The sequence below is a fragment of the Phyllostomus discolor genome, chromosome 5 (genome assembly GCF_004126475.2).
Source record: "Phyllostomus discolor isolate MPI-MPIP mPhyDis1 chromosome 5, mPhyDis1.pri.v3, whole genome shotgun sequence".
NCBI classification, from domain to species: domain Eukaryota; kingdom Metazoa; phylum Chordata; class Mammalia; order Chiroptera; family Phyllostomidae; genus Phyllostomus; species Phyllostomus discolor.
In genome coordinates, this window is record NC_040907.2 from 21,244,539 (window position 1) to 21,256,887 (window position 12,349).

General features: G+C 51.7%; 1 long non-coding RNA gene across 1 annotated transcript; it reads right to left on the reverse strand.

The window, feature by feature from the left end:
• Positions 1-5,656: 5,656 nt before the first annotated feature.
• On the reverse strand, positions 5,657-12,079 carry LOC118500560. The gene is made up of 3 exons (XR_004903127.1): positions 11,459-12,079; positions 8,790-8,914; positions 5,657-5,927 (listed from the first exon to the last, which is right to left on the reverse strand). It is a non-coding gene; the product is annotated as an uncharacterized LOC118500560 (long non-coding RNA).
• Between the last annotated feature and the right edge of the window lie 270 nt (positions 12,080-12,349).

Below are 12,349 nucleotides of genomic sequence, written 5' to 3' on the forward strand. Positions count from 1 at the left end.
GCTGGCTAGGGAGCCTGACGGGGGTCCAGGGCTCTGAGGGACACAAGTTGTCATCTCTATCCACCCGTACCCAGGAGGAGGATGGTGGCTCTGTGGGGCAGTGTCATCCCCCCCCCCTGGAAACCCAGCTGCCCAAGTTAGCTCATTGCAGCTGTAAAGGAACCATGGGGGAGGCGAAAAGATGGCCATTCCCACTCAACCCTTTGCTCCATTTTAAACCCTCTTGCTGGAACCTTTGGGGTGAGCAGCAAAGCCTGAAAAAATTCAACCAGCAAAATCATCCAGCACAGCCTCCTAGCAGTCAGAGGAATCTTTTCGTGACCCATGAATCCTATCTCGTCAATCCTCTGCTGAAGACCCTTCAGTTGCTTCCTACTGTGATGCCAATAAAGGCTGAACTGCCCGGGACCTCTGCCCACCTCTCCCGTCTTATCTCATGTGCTCCAGCCCATGGCCTCTCTTCAGCTCCTCAGACTCAACTGGCTCTTTCCTGCCTCCAGGCCTTTGCCCTGCTGTTCCCTCTGCCCAAGTAGCTCTTCTCCCAGCTTCTCCAGGGGTGACTCATTCTCATCATAAAGGCCACAGCTTAAATGTCCCCTTCTTGGGATGGTCTTTTCTGAACACCCTATTGAAAGCAGTTCCCCACCTAGGTATGTGGAGTTACACTGAGCAGGAATGGGATTCTGAGGACAATACTTAAGGCAAGAAATACATTGTCATTGGTATCACTAAACATCCCTTAGAAAGCTATCACATTGGAGGTGGTGCATCACTCTTTCTGCTCTAACAAGCCAGACACATTTCCTTATAACCCCAAATACCCTCATGATTTCTTCCCCCCACCCCTCCAAGTCTTGGCTCAACTTCACCTCAGTGAGGCCTTCCCAACCATCCTCTTTACAACTTAACTGTCCCACTCCCAGCCCAGCATTCCCTAATCCCCTTAGCAGCCTTAATTCCCCTCCCAACAGATCACCACTTGACATACATTTTATTTCTTAAAGATACTATTTATTCATTTTTAGAGAGGGGGGAAGGGAGAAAGAGGAGAGAAACATCAATGTGTGGTTGCCTCTCACATACCCCCTACTGGGAATGTGGCCTGCAACCCAGGCATGTGCCCTGACTGGGAATGGAACCAGGGACTCCTTGGTTCACAGCCTGTGCTCAATCCAGGGTGACATACATTTTATTTAGAATTAAACTCTTAAGGGCAGAATTTGTTTTGCTCTGTGTCCCCAGCGCCTAGAATACTGCCCTACACACAAATAACTGCTGACTGAAGCTTTCAGGTCGCAGCTGGGGTTTCTCTCCCTTTTGTCTTGGTTAGGTATTTATTACTTCTCTGAGCTTTCATAGCTCTCTGCATTTACCCACATTAAAGAACTGTTGACTACAAAGTATAATTTTCCTCTATACTTGTTTTCCTGCAAATCTGTTAATTTCAAAAGACAGGGAGTTTCTCCTACTTGCCTGGGTTTGTGCTGGGCACAAAGTACCTGTTGTCTTGAATAAACTAGTCTTGGAGGGTGGGGGGAGGGAGTACCCCTGAATCCTCGGGGGTGGGTATCTGGCCCCCTCTCAGCTCCTGAACAGCATCTTAGATAGATCCTGCGGAGGGAAGACCACTGACCCGAAGAGGCTGTGGTCCCTTTAGGCCACCTCAGGATTACACCTAGGAAAAGCACAGGTCTACATACCAGTGATCCTTAGGTGGGGAGGCATCGAGGACGCCTCAATAGCCCTATCTGCTCTTCCACTCAGCTGGGTGACCTTGACCTAAGAATGCCATGTAAAATACAGGACGCATATACGGGTCACGAAATATTTGGAATATTCTTAAACCATTGTTGTTTATCTGAAATTCAGCTTCAGCTATTCATCCTCTAGTTGCTAAACCTGGCAACCTTGCCTACCCCGCAAGTCCCTGTCTCCGGGTTTCAGTTTCCCCATCTCTGCACTATGAATATTTCTGATTTCAAAACCCGCAGGGTCCCCCTGCTCCAAGGAGTCAGGTGCAGGCGCGCCGGTCTGAGTGAATATGAGCAAACCCCTCCCTCTAGGACCTCAGTTTTCTTATTTGACTATTTGACAAGGTGAGGGCTGGAAACAGTACTCTTAACCACTGTTTCCCGGAGCGTAGGTCACTCGCCTTACGGACGGACGTCAGAATCCACACTCAGACTCCGCGGGGGGGGGATTTCCGGTAATGTGACGTCACTTCCGTGGTGTCCGAGGGTTTACAGGGTTTCGAGCCACGTGCTCTCGCGCCCTCTGCCGGCCAGGAGGAGGGTCTGACTTTACCAAACAGTGAAAAAAGGCAGCAGAATACATTGGTTGAAAGACGGAGACGCAGCTCTCAGACTCCACCAGTGGAAAACTGCACTTTCGCCGAGGGCGGGACTCCCGCGGGAGTTGGGAGAGCTCACACCGCGGTAGCGTGGGAAACGGAGAGACTTCTCGCGGCTAGAAAGGCCCCATGTAACACCGGAAGGCGGACCCTTGCTCACGAGGTCCTTCCGCTTCAACTTAACCTAGAAGCTGTGTGTTTCTAGGGGGTCTCGCCTCCGGGGTCCCCGTCACCCGTCCGTATTACACCCGAGAGGAGACACCTGACTTCACGCAAAAAAATCAGGGTCTTTGAACGAATTCTTTACCTGGAGGCCAAGCTGTGTAACATTTTAAAATAGAGTACCTGCTGTGTGCCATGCCCTGCCATCGCCCTTCACTCTAATTATTTCACTTAATTCACGCGACTCGGTGAAGGGGATATTATCACACAAATTCCGATCCCTCCCTGCCTGTGGTGGAATCCTGTGTTTCCTGTCGCAAGACTGTGCTACAGTTTCTGCATTTGTAAAATGGAATAATAGTACCCACCTCATACTATTATTCTAAGCATTAAAGGAGTTAACACATTTAGAAAGGTTAGAACATCACATGACACATGCTACCCATAGTAACCACTTAAATTATTTCTATTAAAAAATTAGGAAACAGGCTTAAATGTGAGGTATCTTAACCTAGAACAGATAGTAAACAGTGGAGGCAGGTTGCTGTTTTGGTTGCCAGAGAGGGAGGTGAAAGTATTTGGAATTAGAGTGGTGGGAAGGAGATGCAGGTGGGAAACGGCTTCAGTGAGGCGTGGTGGGGAGCAACAGTGATAAGGAGGGATGTTATTTCTGCCTCCTACGCATCTCTTGACTTCAGGTGCCTCTCTCCATCCCTGCTGCCACTGGCAAACTCCATCATCATCGTCTCTCGTCTTCTATTTGGGTTATTTCAATTCCAAATAATTTCCCCATCTCTAGTCTCAGCTCTGGTCCAGCCCATTCTTTAAGTGGAAGTCAGAGTGATCCAACTACAATGAAGCTTTCATCATGTTACTTCCTGGAGTGAGTCTGTTCTGGGGACACCCACATTTTTCAGAATAAAGCCAAGGCTTTTTAGCCAGGGCCTGGGTGTCTAAAACTGTGCTGTCCATGATGTTTGCCACAAGCTCATTTGGCTATGGAGCACTTCAAACATGGCATGATTCAGGATGTGCTATAAGTGTAAAATACCTCCAGACTTCAAAGATATAGCGCAAAGAGAAGAATATAAATATCACATTAACAATTTTAAAACATTGCTTACATATTGAAATGATAATAGTTTGTATATGTTGGGTGAAATAAAATATATTATTAAATTAATTTCACTCATTTCATTTTACTGTTTAAAATGTGGCTACTTGGCTACTAGAAAATGTAAAATTGTATATGCTTCACATTGTACTTAAACTGGACCATGCTGACTAAACCTGTATACTCTGGCAGCTTCATCTCCATTCTTTTAAAGTTTTTTTTCATGAAAAGTAACAGGAACTGCCTTTGAAGGAAAATTAAAATTAGAAGTTTGGGGGATTGATGGCAAGGGCCTTCTGAATCAAGGGAGTTGTTGATTAACCAGACTTGGGGCCTAAGCAGCAGAGGTTCGCAGACACTACTGTGACTTGGCTCCATTTCTGGGCCTTCTGTTCCGTATTTTGAATTCCTAGGAAGAGGGAATCTATCAGGTCTGTTTAAATCAAGTATGTCTAGCCCTGGCTGGTGTGGCTCAGTGGAGTGAGTGCTGGCCTATGAACCAAAAGGTCACTGGTTCAATTCCCAGTCTGGGCACATGCCTAGATTGTGGGCCAGCTCCCCAGTTGGGAGACAACCTATGATAGGCAACCTACTAATGTCTCTCTCTTCCCCTCCTAAAGTAAATAAAATCTTTAAATCAGGTATATCTACTCCTGGGTCAATCTACTACGGCTGTGGGAAGAAGAGCTCAGGTCATTGTGAGCTGCCTGCTGCACATTTCCCACTGTTCCTCCAGCCACTGGGACCCTAAAAGGCAGCATCAGCTCTCTCGCCTCTAGGAGTCAGCAACGTTTTTCTGTCAAGGGCCAGATAGTAAATATTTTATATTTTGTAAGCCATAGCATTTCTGTCAAAACTGTTCCACTCTACTATGTAGAGCAAAAGCTGCCAGAGACAATATATAAGTGAATGTAGTGACTTATGTATTGACATGTCTATGTTTCAATAAAACTTTATTTGTAAAGCCAGGAATTGGACCAGAGTTTGCAAATCCCTACACTATACATTTTGTTCTCTCTGACGGGACTATCTCCCCCACTTTCCCTCAAGCAAACTCCTAATCAACTTTCAGCCTTGCTTTAGATGCCACTTCTTGAAAGCTTGCCTCAACCCTCCTCTCCTGACTGTTTACTGGCCTCTTTATGCTGCATAGACTTCTGTACCCCGCCCAAGTGCTTCCTATACTCTGTTGCTATTATTCTGTTTCAGCCATTACATCACTAGTCTGGGTCTCATTTGTTATAAACCCAGCGCCTGGCATGCCTGGCTCATGGTACATACTTGGGTGTCATTGGATAAGTGAGTGAAGGCATGAACCTGTGGCTGGCAGGCAGAGCAGATGACCTGAGATCTTAGGGCAGTGGTGAGGATTCTGGGCTTTTGTAATAGCTGTGTGAGACCCACTTTCTCACTCTGAATCCCAAAGCGCAGGCAGCAGATCAGGGAGCAGGGAGGCTCCAGGCTGGACAGGAGCCCAGGGCCCCGGCAGTTTCCATGTTAGCCAGGCTTTGCCTGCCAGGGGCTTTAGGGCTGTGTTCCCCACAAGAACATGTACTAAGCTGAAACTCCATGACCTCAGGAATGCACGGTAATATGAGTGTTTTAAGATATGAGAAGTGGAAAATTCTAAGGACTGTTAAGTCCTGGATAATGTGATAAGCCCCACCCAAACTGGGGTAAAACCAGAAGGGCTCTCATACAGTTCCTGGAGGAGGATGTTTTGCTTCTCAGTAAGATTCCCTGCAGAGGCCCCATTGGGCTGGGGATGGTGGGCCTAGGGGGAGGGGCAGTGTGTGGCCAAGGACAGCCTTGATCCATGGTCACTCAGGGCCACAATTACAGGGGTGCAGAATGGGCTTCCTTGACCCAAGGGGTTGGTGAGTTACCATCCAACAGACCCTGGGTGAGGGCACAGGGGACTCTGAGGTCACACAGTGTGGCTGTGGCCACTGTGAGGCTTTATTCACGGCAGCACATCATCTTTCCTTGCCCCAAGAGAGTAAGGGGAGCTCCTCCTTTTGACCGAGGGGTTGTGTGTCACCCCTTTGGGCAATACAGACGGAGCAGGGCTTTTCTCGGGTGTTGTGCTCAAGGACACTAAGAATAAAACAGAAATGGAACTCTCTGTCCGTGTGGTCCTTGCGTGGCTTACCTGGGCCCCTCACTGGGGCTGAGGGCTGGGGCTGGAGACCCGAGCCCACCGGCGGCATGTCTTCCATAAGATACAGCTGACCACCAGCAGGGTGGACGAGGAGAGCAGCGTTGGAATGATGATCACTGGAGCCTGCCAGCTGCCCGCGTCTGGCAAAGGGATGGAGGCGTCAGGGCAGGGGCAGAGGACTGCTTCCCTGGGGCAGGCTGTCCCTGTCCTCCTCAGACACGGCTCACACAACACTGGGGTCCCAGGTCTGGAGGTGGCATGGTGCAGGGCAAGACCGTGCTTGGAAGCAAAGATCTAGTGACCCTGGGCAGGTGGCCAATAGTCCTTTCCCCACAATGTTTGGCACTTAGAAGATGCTTGGTACATGGGAGAGAAGTGATATTAGTAACGCCAGGTGCTTTATAGGCCTTGTCTTATCCAGTCTGGCAAGCTGCCATTGCTATTACTATTTATCAGATGGAGAAGCTGCAGTACAGAGGCTGGTTTGTCTGAGGTTAAAGAGTAAAGGATATGGGCAGGATTTGAACCCAGGTCTGCATGCTGCCAGGACTCATGCTGTCCACGTGCTTCCCAACAAGCAAGTCCTAAACACTCACCATTGGCCAGGCAGGTGGCCCAGACCAGTAAGACAACCCCTGGCACATAATAGTTCCTCAATAAGTCCTTGGTAAAAGAATAAACAGAGAGATCTGTAAAAGACTGTCCAACGGAAAGGAGACCAGTCTTGTCTGGGGGTGGGGGAGAGGAAGACAGAGCCAGGGCCAGTAGGGACACAAGGGGACCCATGTAAAACCAGAACTCCTAATCATTATTGTCTAGTAGTGGGCTGGGCTGGGCTCCCTGTCACCACACGTGTTTACCCAGGGATACTGCGGGAGACTGCAAGAATGAAATTCTAAGGTTCTGCTGCTGCTGGGAACAGTGTGGGGCCTCTGGGTCTGGTTCTATAGGATGGCCAGCTTGCTGTGCCTGTCCTTGCGGAGGAAGGGAGGAAGGGGAGTGCGGCTGAGTAACGCAGCTCTGAAACAGTCCCCTTTGTTCCTAGGAGAACCACTGGGTCCTCACTTCTGCCCTCTTTCACTTTTCCCATCTTTCACTCCGCCCCATGCTTCAGCCTTCCAGCCTTTCAGCCTTCTCTCTGGACTCCCTGCCTCCAGCCTTGCCCTGCCCCGTACAAATATGATCATATCCTATTCCCTGCTTAAATCCTTGTCGTGGGTCCCCATTGCCCTCAGAGAGCCCATGGCATGGCATGACCTGCTCCTGCTTTCCTCTGCCGCATCATTGCTCTGCCCCCTGCCTCACATTCAGCCCTCTGCCCCATGACCTCATTCCTAGCCTCTGTCCCTTGCACGTGCTGTTCCCTCTCCCGGAAACACTTTGCCCAACTCTTACTCACCTTGCAGGGCTCAGCTTCAGCCGTATCTCCCCCAGCTGGCTGCTTGCTCTTCTCTGAGTCCCTGTGACTCCCCTCTTGTCCTAGCCTAGCCCACAGCACATGTGCTATGGCTGCCTGGTCACCGTCAACTCCGTGATAGAGACCTGGGGTGCACCTGTCATTGCTTACCTAAGTGACTTGCTGGGTAAGTGACTAAATGAGAGAGTAAGCACAGTGGGGCTGTCCCAGAGGAGACGGGAGAAGAAGGGGGATGCCTCAAAATAAAAACAAAGGCACGGCTGTGTGGAACAGACTGACAGCTGTCGAGAGGGTGAGGGGGACAGGGCGAAAGGACAGGAAGGGATCAGCCAGAGCACACACGCACGACCGGCAGACACAGACCACAGTGTGATGGTGGCCTGAGGGAAGGGAGGGAAGGGGGAGGAATTGGGACATCTATAATAGTGTCAACAATAAAAATAAGGTTAAGGAAATAAATTGAGGTCATGGTCAAAAAGGGGGGAAAGGTTGTTCCTTTGGCCCAGCCCTCTCCCACCCTACAGGTCATGTCACCTTTTCTTCCTATAGGACTTGCCCAGAGTCAACACTTCTCTGGAAGGAGGGTGGACCCAGGCTGGGCTGAACAAACACAGCCTTTCCCACTTGACCACCCACTCCTGCTCAGTTCTGGGCTCCGGAATACAGTTCAAAGGCTGCTTCTGGTTCACAAGCTTCTGTCTTTGAAAACTAGCCAGGGCTGCTCTGCCATGAACTTGCTGTGTGACCCTGAGGGATTCGCCTCCTTTCTGTGCCCTCAGTTTCTTCAACCGCAGCAAGGGAAGAACGATCCCCGCACACACCACAGAGCGGCACGGGGCGGGTGGGAAGGAGCGGGGGTTTGGGAGTCACGGCCCTGGGCTAAAATTTGAGCTCTACCACCTAACTGGAAAATCATCTTAACTCTCCAGATTTAGTGTTCTCATCTGGAAGACTGGGATAGAAGCAGTACCTCCTCTCAGGCTTGCTGGGAGGAGATGATAGCTCATAAGAATAATTACGTTAATAATGCCCCAAACAAGGCCTGGTGCACAATTGAATGCAACAAATCCTGAAGTGTGCAGGGACTTCAAAAGAAAAGAGAACATTTGAAAACTTGAGTCCAAATTGGGCTATAGAATTCCAGAGCTTGGAGAGGTGCCTTCGGAGCCACATGGTATTGAGACCCCTGCCCCCCACCCCCAAAAGAGGAGAAAGGTCCTGCCCAAGATTACACTTAATTCTACACTATGTGACTAGTAGTTTCCTGGGGTAGAGCACTGGCTTAGACTAAGAAGTTGGGTATTTGCTTTGGGGGCCAGAAAACTTTCAAATAGCCCAGCCCTCTCCCAGCCACCCCTGGTAACTACCCGCCCAGTTCCTTCCTCAGCGCCATCAGTAGGAGGCAGAGCTGGCTGAAGAGCTGGCTGAAGTGCATGGGCAAGTGGCATTCTCCACCCCCCAACTCGGATCACTAAGCCCTCCCTTGCCTCACAGTGAAGACCACCTAAGCACCCACACCTCTTGCATTCTGGGCCTTGGGGTGGCAGCAGGGGGTGGCAGAAGAAAGGACCAGGCGTCTACTTACTGCTCTGGTGGGCAGCAGTGGAGAAGTTGCAGGGGAGCTGGGCGCCCATCGAAGGGGTGTTTGGGCCTCAGCTCAGGAGGGGTCAAGGTGGCAGGTGCTCAAGGCCTTCCGCGGGAGCTCCCTTTCTGAAAGGAAGGGGGCAGAGCGAGGTCACGCCCTGGGGCAATGGCTTCCAGCCCGCTGTTGTAGCAGGCTCCCTACTCAGAATGGGGGTCAGTCAGGACAAGCAGGCTTCTGGGGGGCCCTGAGGTCAAACATCCCTTATCATACTAAACTGATGCCATAGAAGACATTTAACAACGTGAAAAGAGGCTCACGGGGTGTGTTATTAAGTGGCAAAACAAGGAGAACAAAAAGCAAGCCATGGGACAATAGCAGAATGTGTTCCGATATTTGTAACTAAACACACTCACGTGGGAAAAAAGACTGTAAAACTTTCCACCAAGGAAATCGCTCACAGTGGTTATCTCTGGGCAGTGGCCATGGTCACTTATCCTCTGTGTGACTCAGCTGTGTTTTCCAAAGTTTCTACGATGAGCATGTTGTAAGAAATTTACTTGGGAAAGCGACATGTTTTTAAATGGACAAACCTTTTGGCCAGCAATTCCCTTTGTTTCTACATGGAACACGTAGAAAGATGATAAGTGAGCATAGTTCTGTAAAAGGAAAATCTGTTTATGTGTGTGCGTAAGCAAGCAGGCCCAGAAGGACCTGCACCAGACTGTTAACAGCTGTTGGCTTCTGGGAGCCGAATGAGGGGACTCTGAGCTTCATAGTCTTATATTTATTCGAATTTTTAAAACAATAAGCATAAGTTGTTCTATAACTTTAAAAAAGGCAAACAGTTGAACAACTTTCGTAGCCTTCGCCAACACCCTGGTTCTCCCTGTGCAAAATCTGGCTGGGGGTGACCAGTGGGCTTACCCTGGGCACTCAGCAGCCACCCCGACATCTTTAGGGGGGAGCTGTCTCCAGTCTCTAAGAATCCTCCCAACTTGGAGATGGGGGGCTTTTGTGATTCCAGCTTTGACACCAGCCAGTAAACACTTTCTGGGGCCCCTTCTGCACCCAGCAGGCAGAGCCAGGGCATGATCCCTGCCTCCGCACGCTCACGTTCTAGGGGTAGGGGGAGTCCCAATGTGCTGCCGGGGCCTGTGCTGCCAGGGCCTGGAGTGTTGCGTTCTGCTGGACGGAAATGATGGACAGCTTCGCCTTGAGTGGGATGTGAAGGGTGAGTACGATTTCAACAGAAGAAAAAGGAGGACAAGGGCATTCTGGGCAGGGAGTGAGTATTACAAAAGCAGGGGTGCTGAGGACCAAAATATGCTTAACCCTCTCTGTTTGGGATCCTAATGCTCTTCTTCTTCTTTTTAATCCTTACCTGAGGACATGCTCATTGATTTTAAAGAGGGGGAAGGGAAGGAGAGAGAGAGGGAGCGAAATATCAGCGTGAGAGAGAAGGATCAATCGGTTGGCTCTAGACTCACCCAAAGGGGGACTGAACCTGTAAACTAGGCAAGTGCCCTGGCTGAGAATCAAACCCATAGCTCTTCAGTCTACAGGATGATGCTCCAACCCACGGACCCACACCGGCCAGGGCAGGATCCTCGTATTCTTGGGTGCTCTGCTTCTAGCATGACGTGCAGTCCTTTCTGCCCCCACAGGAAGCCTCTGGGAACAGAGGGGCTGTGCTGTGTCCCCGCTGGCCTGTGCTGGGCGGGGTGCTGGTGAGAGGAGGACTGAGGGCTGAAGACTGAGCCGAGAGTGAGGCCTGGAAGGGCTCAGTCCACGGAGCCACTGTCCTTTCTAGCTGGGTCTGTGCCCACACAGCCACGGCCGCTGTGGTGCTGCCTGTGTGGAGTCCTGAGAAGTCCCCTCCCCCTTCCTGTCCCCCTGTAATCTTTCCCACACCTGTTTGGTGTGGTGCCTGCAATCCCACCACTAGCCGCTCCTTTGGAGGGGTTCCTATTATATGTGCTCGTAGGTCAGGAAGGGGGCGGCACCTCGAACCGTAAGCCAGTTACCCTGAGGAGCACTGGAGGGTAAGTTTGGATGGAGGAATGAAGGGATGGAGGAGGGCATTGCAGAAGTGTGACAGAGGAAGGGGAGGGGTGGGGAGTGCAGTTGTGCAAACTTCGAGAGGCATCCCCACGCTAGAACCTTAAAACTGGTGGCTGCCCCATAGCCCGGGGTCACCATTCTCCTTGCCGAACCAGTGAGGAGTGGACACCTGTAAGGGAGACATTGGGGGCCACTGGAGAATCGGGAGTGGAGCTAGGACCCACCCAGGTTTAGCAGGGTTCGCCCAGGGCTAGAGCCACAGCCCCACACCTGTGAGAGGCACACACCTTCAGCCAGTCTCTGCTGTTTCTGGGACCTCTCAGGGCTCCGATCTGCATCACCTTCCAGGGACAGAAACGGAGCCACTGGCCCCCATTTCCCTGTTCCTGCTTGTGGTCCAGCAGTTGGGTTAGGGAAGGGCTCCAGCCTCAGGTTTGCAAGGGGTGGGGCTGAGGAACTGGCCCAGGGAGTGAGCAGGCAAAAACCCCTTCTCTGGGGTGGGGGGAAGATTTCAAAACCCCCAAACCACTCCAGGCCTCAGGACTGGATTAAGGTGCCATGGAATCAGGGGACCCCCTGGGGCCGCCGTTCCCTATGCCCTCACTCACCTGTGACTCCCTGTGGCCCCAGCAGCTGCCCTGGTGACTTTGCCCTTGCTGTGGCTGGTGCTGGCTCCGGGCTCTGCTGCCGGCAACAGAGGCACCAGGTGTGGGCAGGCACCAACTGGTTCCGACCCGGAGGAGGGGCCGGTGGGGTACCGCCGATTCTCCCTTCTCTTTGGGAGTGAGGATGGAGGAAGGCACCCAGCTTCTGGTGCCTGGGGCTGTGGGGGCCCTGGCCACTCCCCTTCTCCTTCTGCTCATGATCAGGGTTCCCAGGGGGTGGGAGGAGGCACCAGAACCCACAGGAGGGAGATTAAAGGTTGCGTGAAAAGAGCGGCTGGCTGGGAGTTGGGAGACCTGGGTTGGGCCTGGCTCTGCCGCACAGGCTGGTGTCCTCCCATTTGGGTCTCTGTTTTCTCATCTGTAAAATGACAGAGGTGAGATCCGTGGTCTCTCAGCAGCCTCCTGGAGGCTGTGATGCTGACCCGCATGCTCAGCTGGTCTGTCTCCACCTTAGAGAGAAGTTCCCGGCTCTATGACCTTTGATCTGTGGCCCTTGCAGACCTTCTAGACATGGGGGTCCCTCTGGCACCTCCCTCCTCAGCCCAGCCCCTGCCCACTTGCAGCTGCCCCCCTGTGCTCCTTCTCCTTGCCTGGTCAGGGGTCCTCCCCCTTGGCCACTCTCCCCCACTGTGTGCTAACTGGGGGCCAGGAAACCTGGGCTTTGGCCTCAGCTGTGCCACGTGCTGTATGACTTTGAGCTAGAAACCAGCTCGCTCTGAGCCTCTGAATTGGGCTGGAAGGTCCACCAGGCTTCTCCAGCCTTCAGACATGATCACATCCAGGCCCACAGTTTGGGGGAGCTTATGAGAACCTGGACTTTGTGCCTCTGGTTCC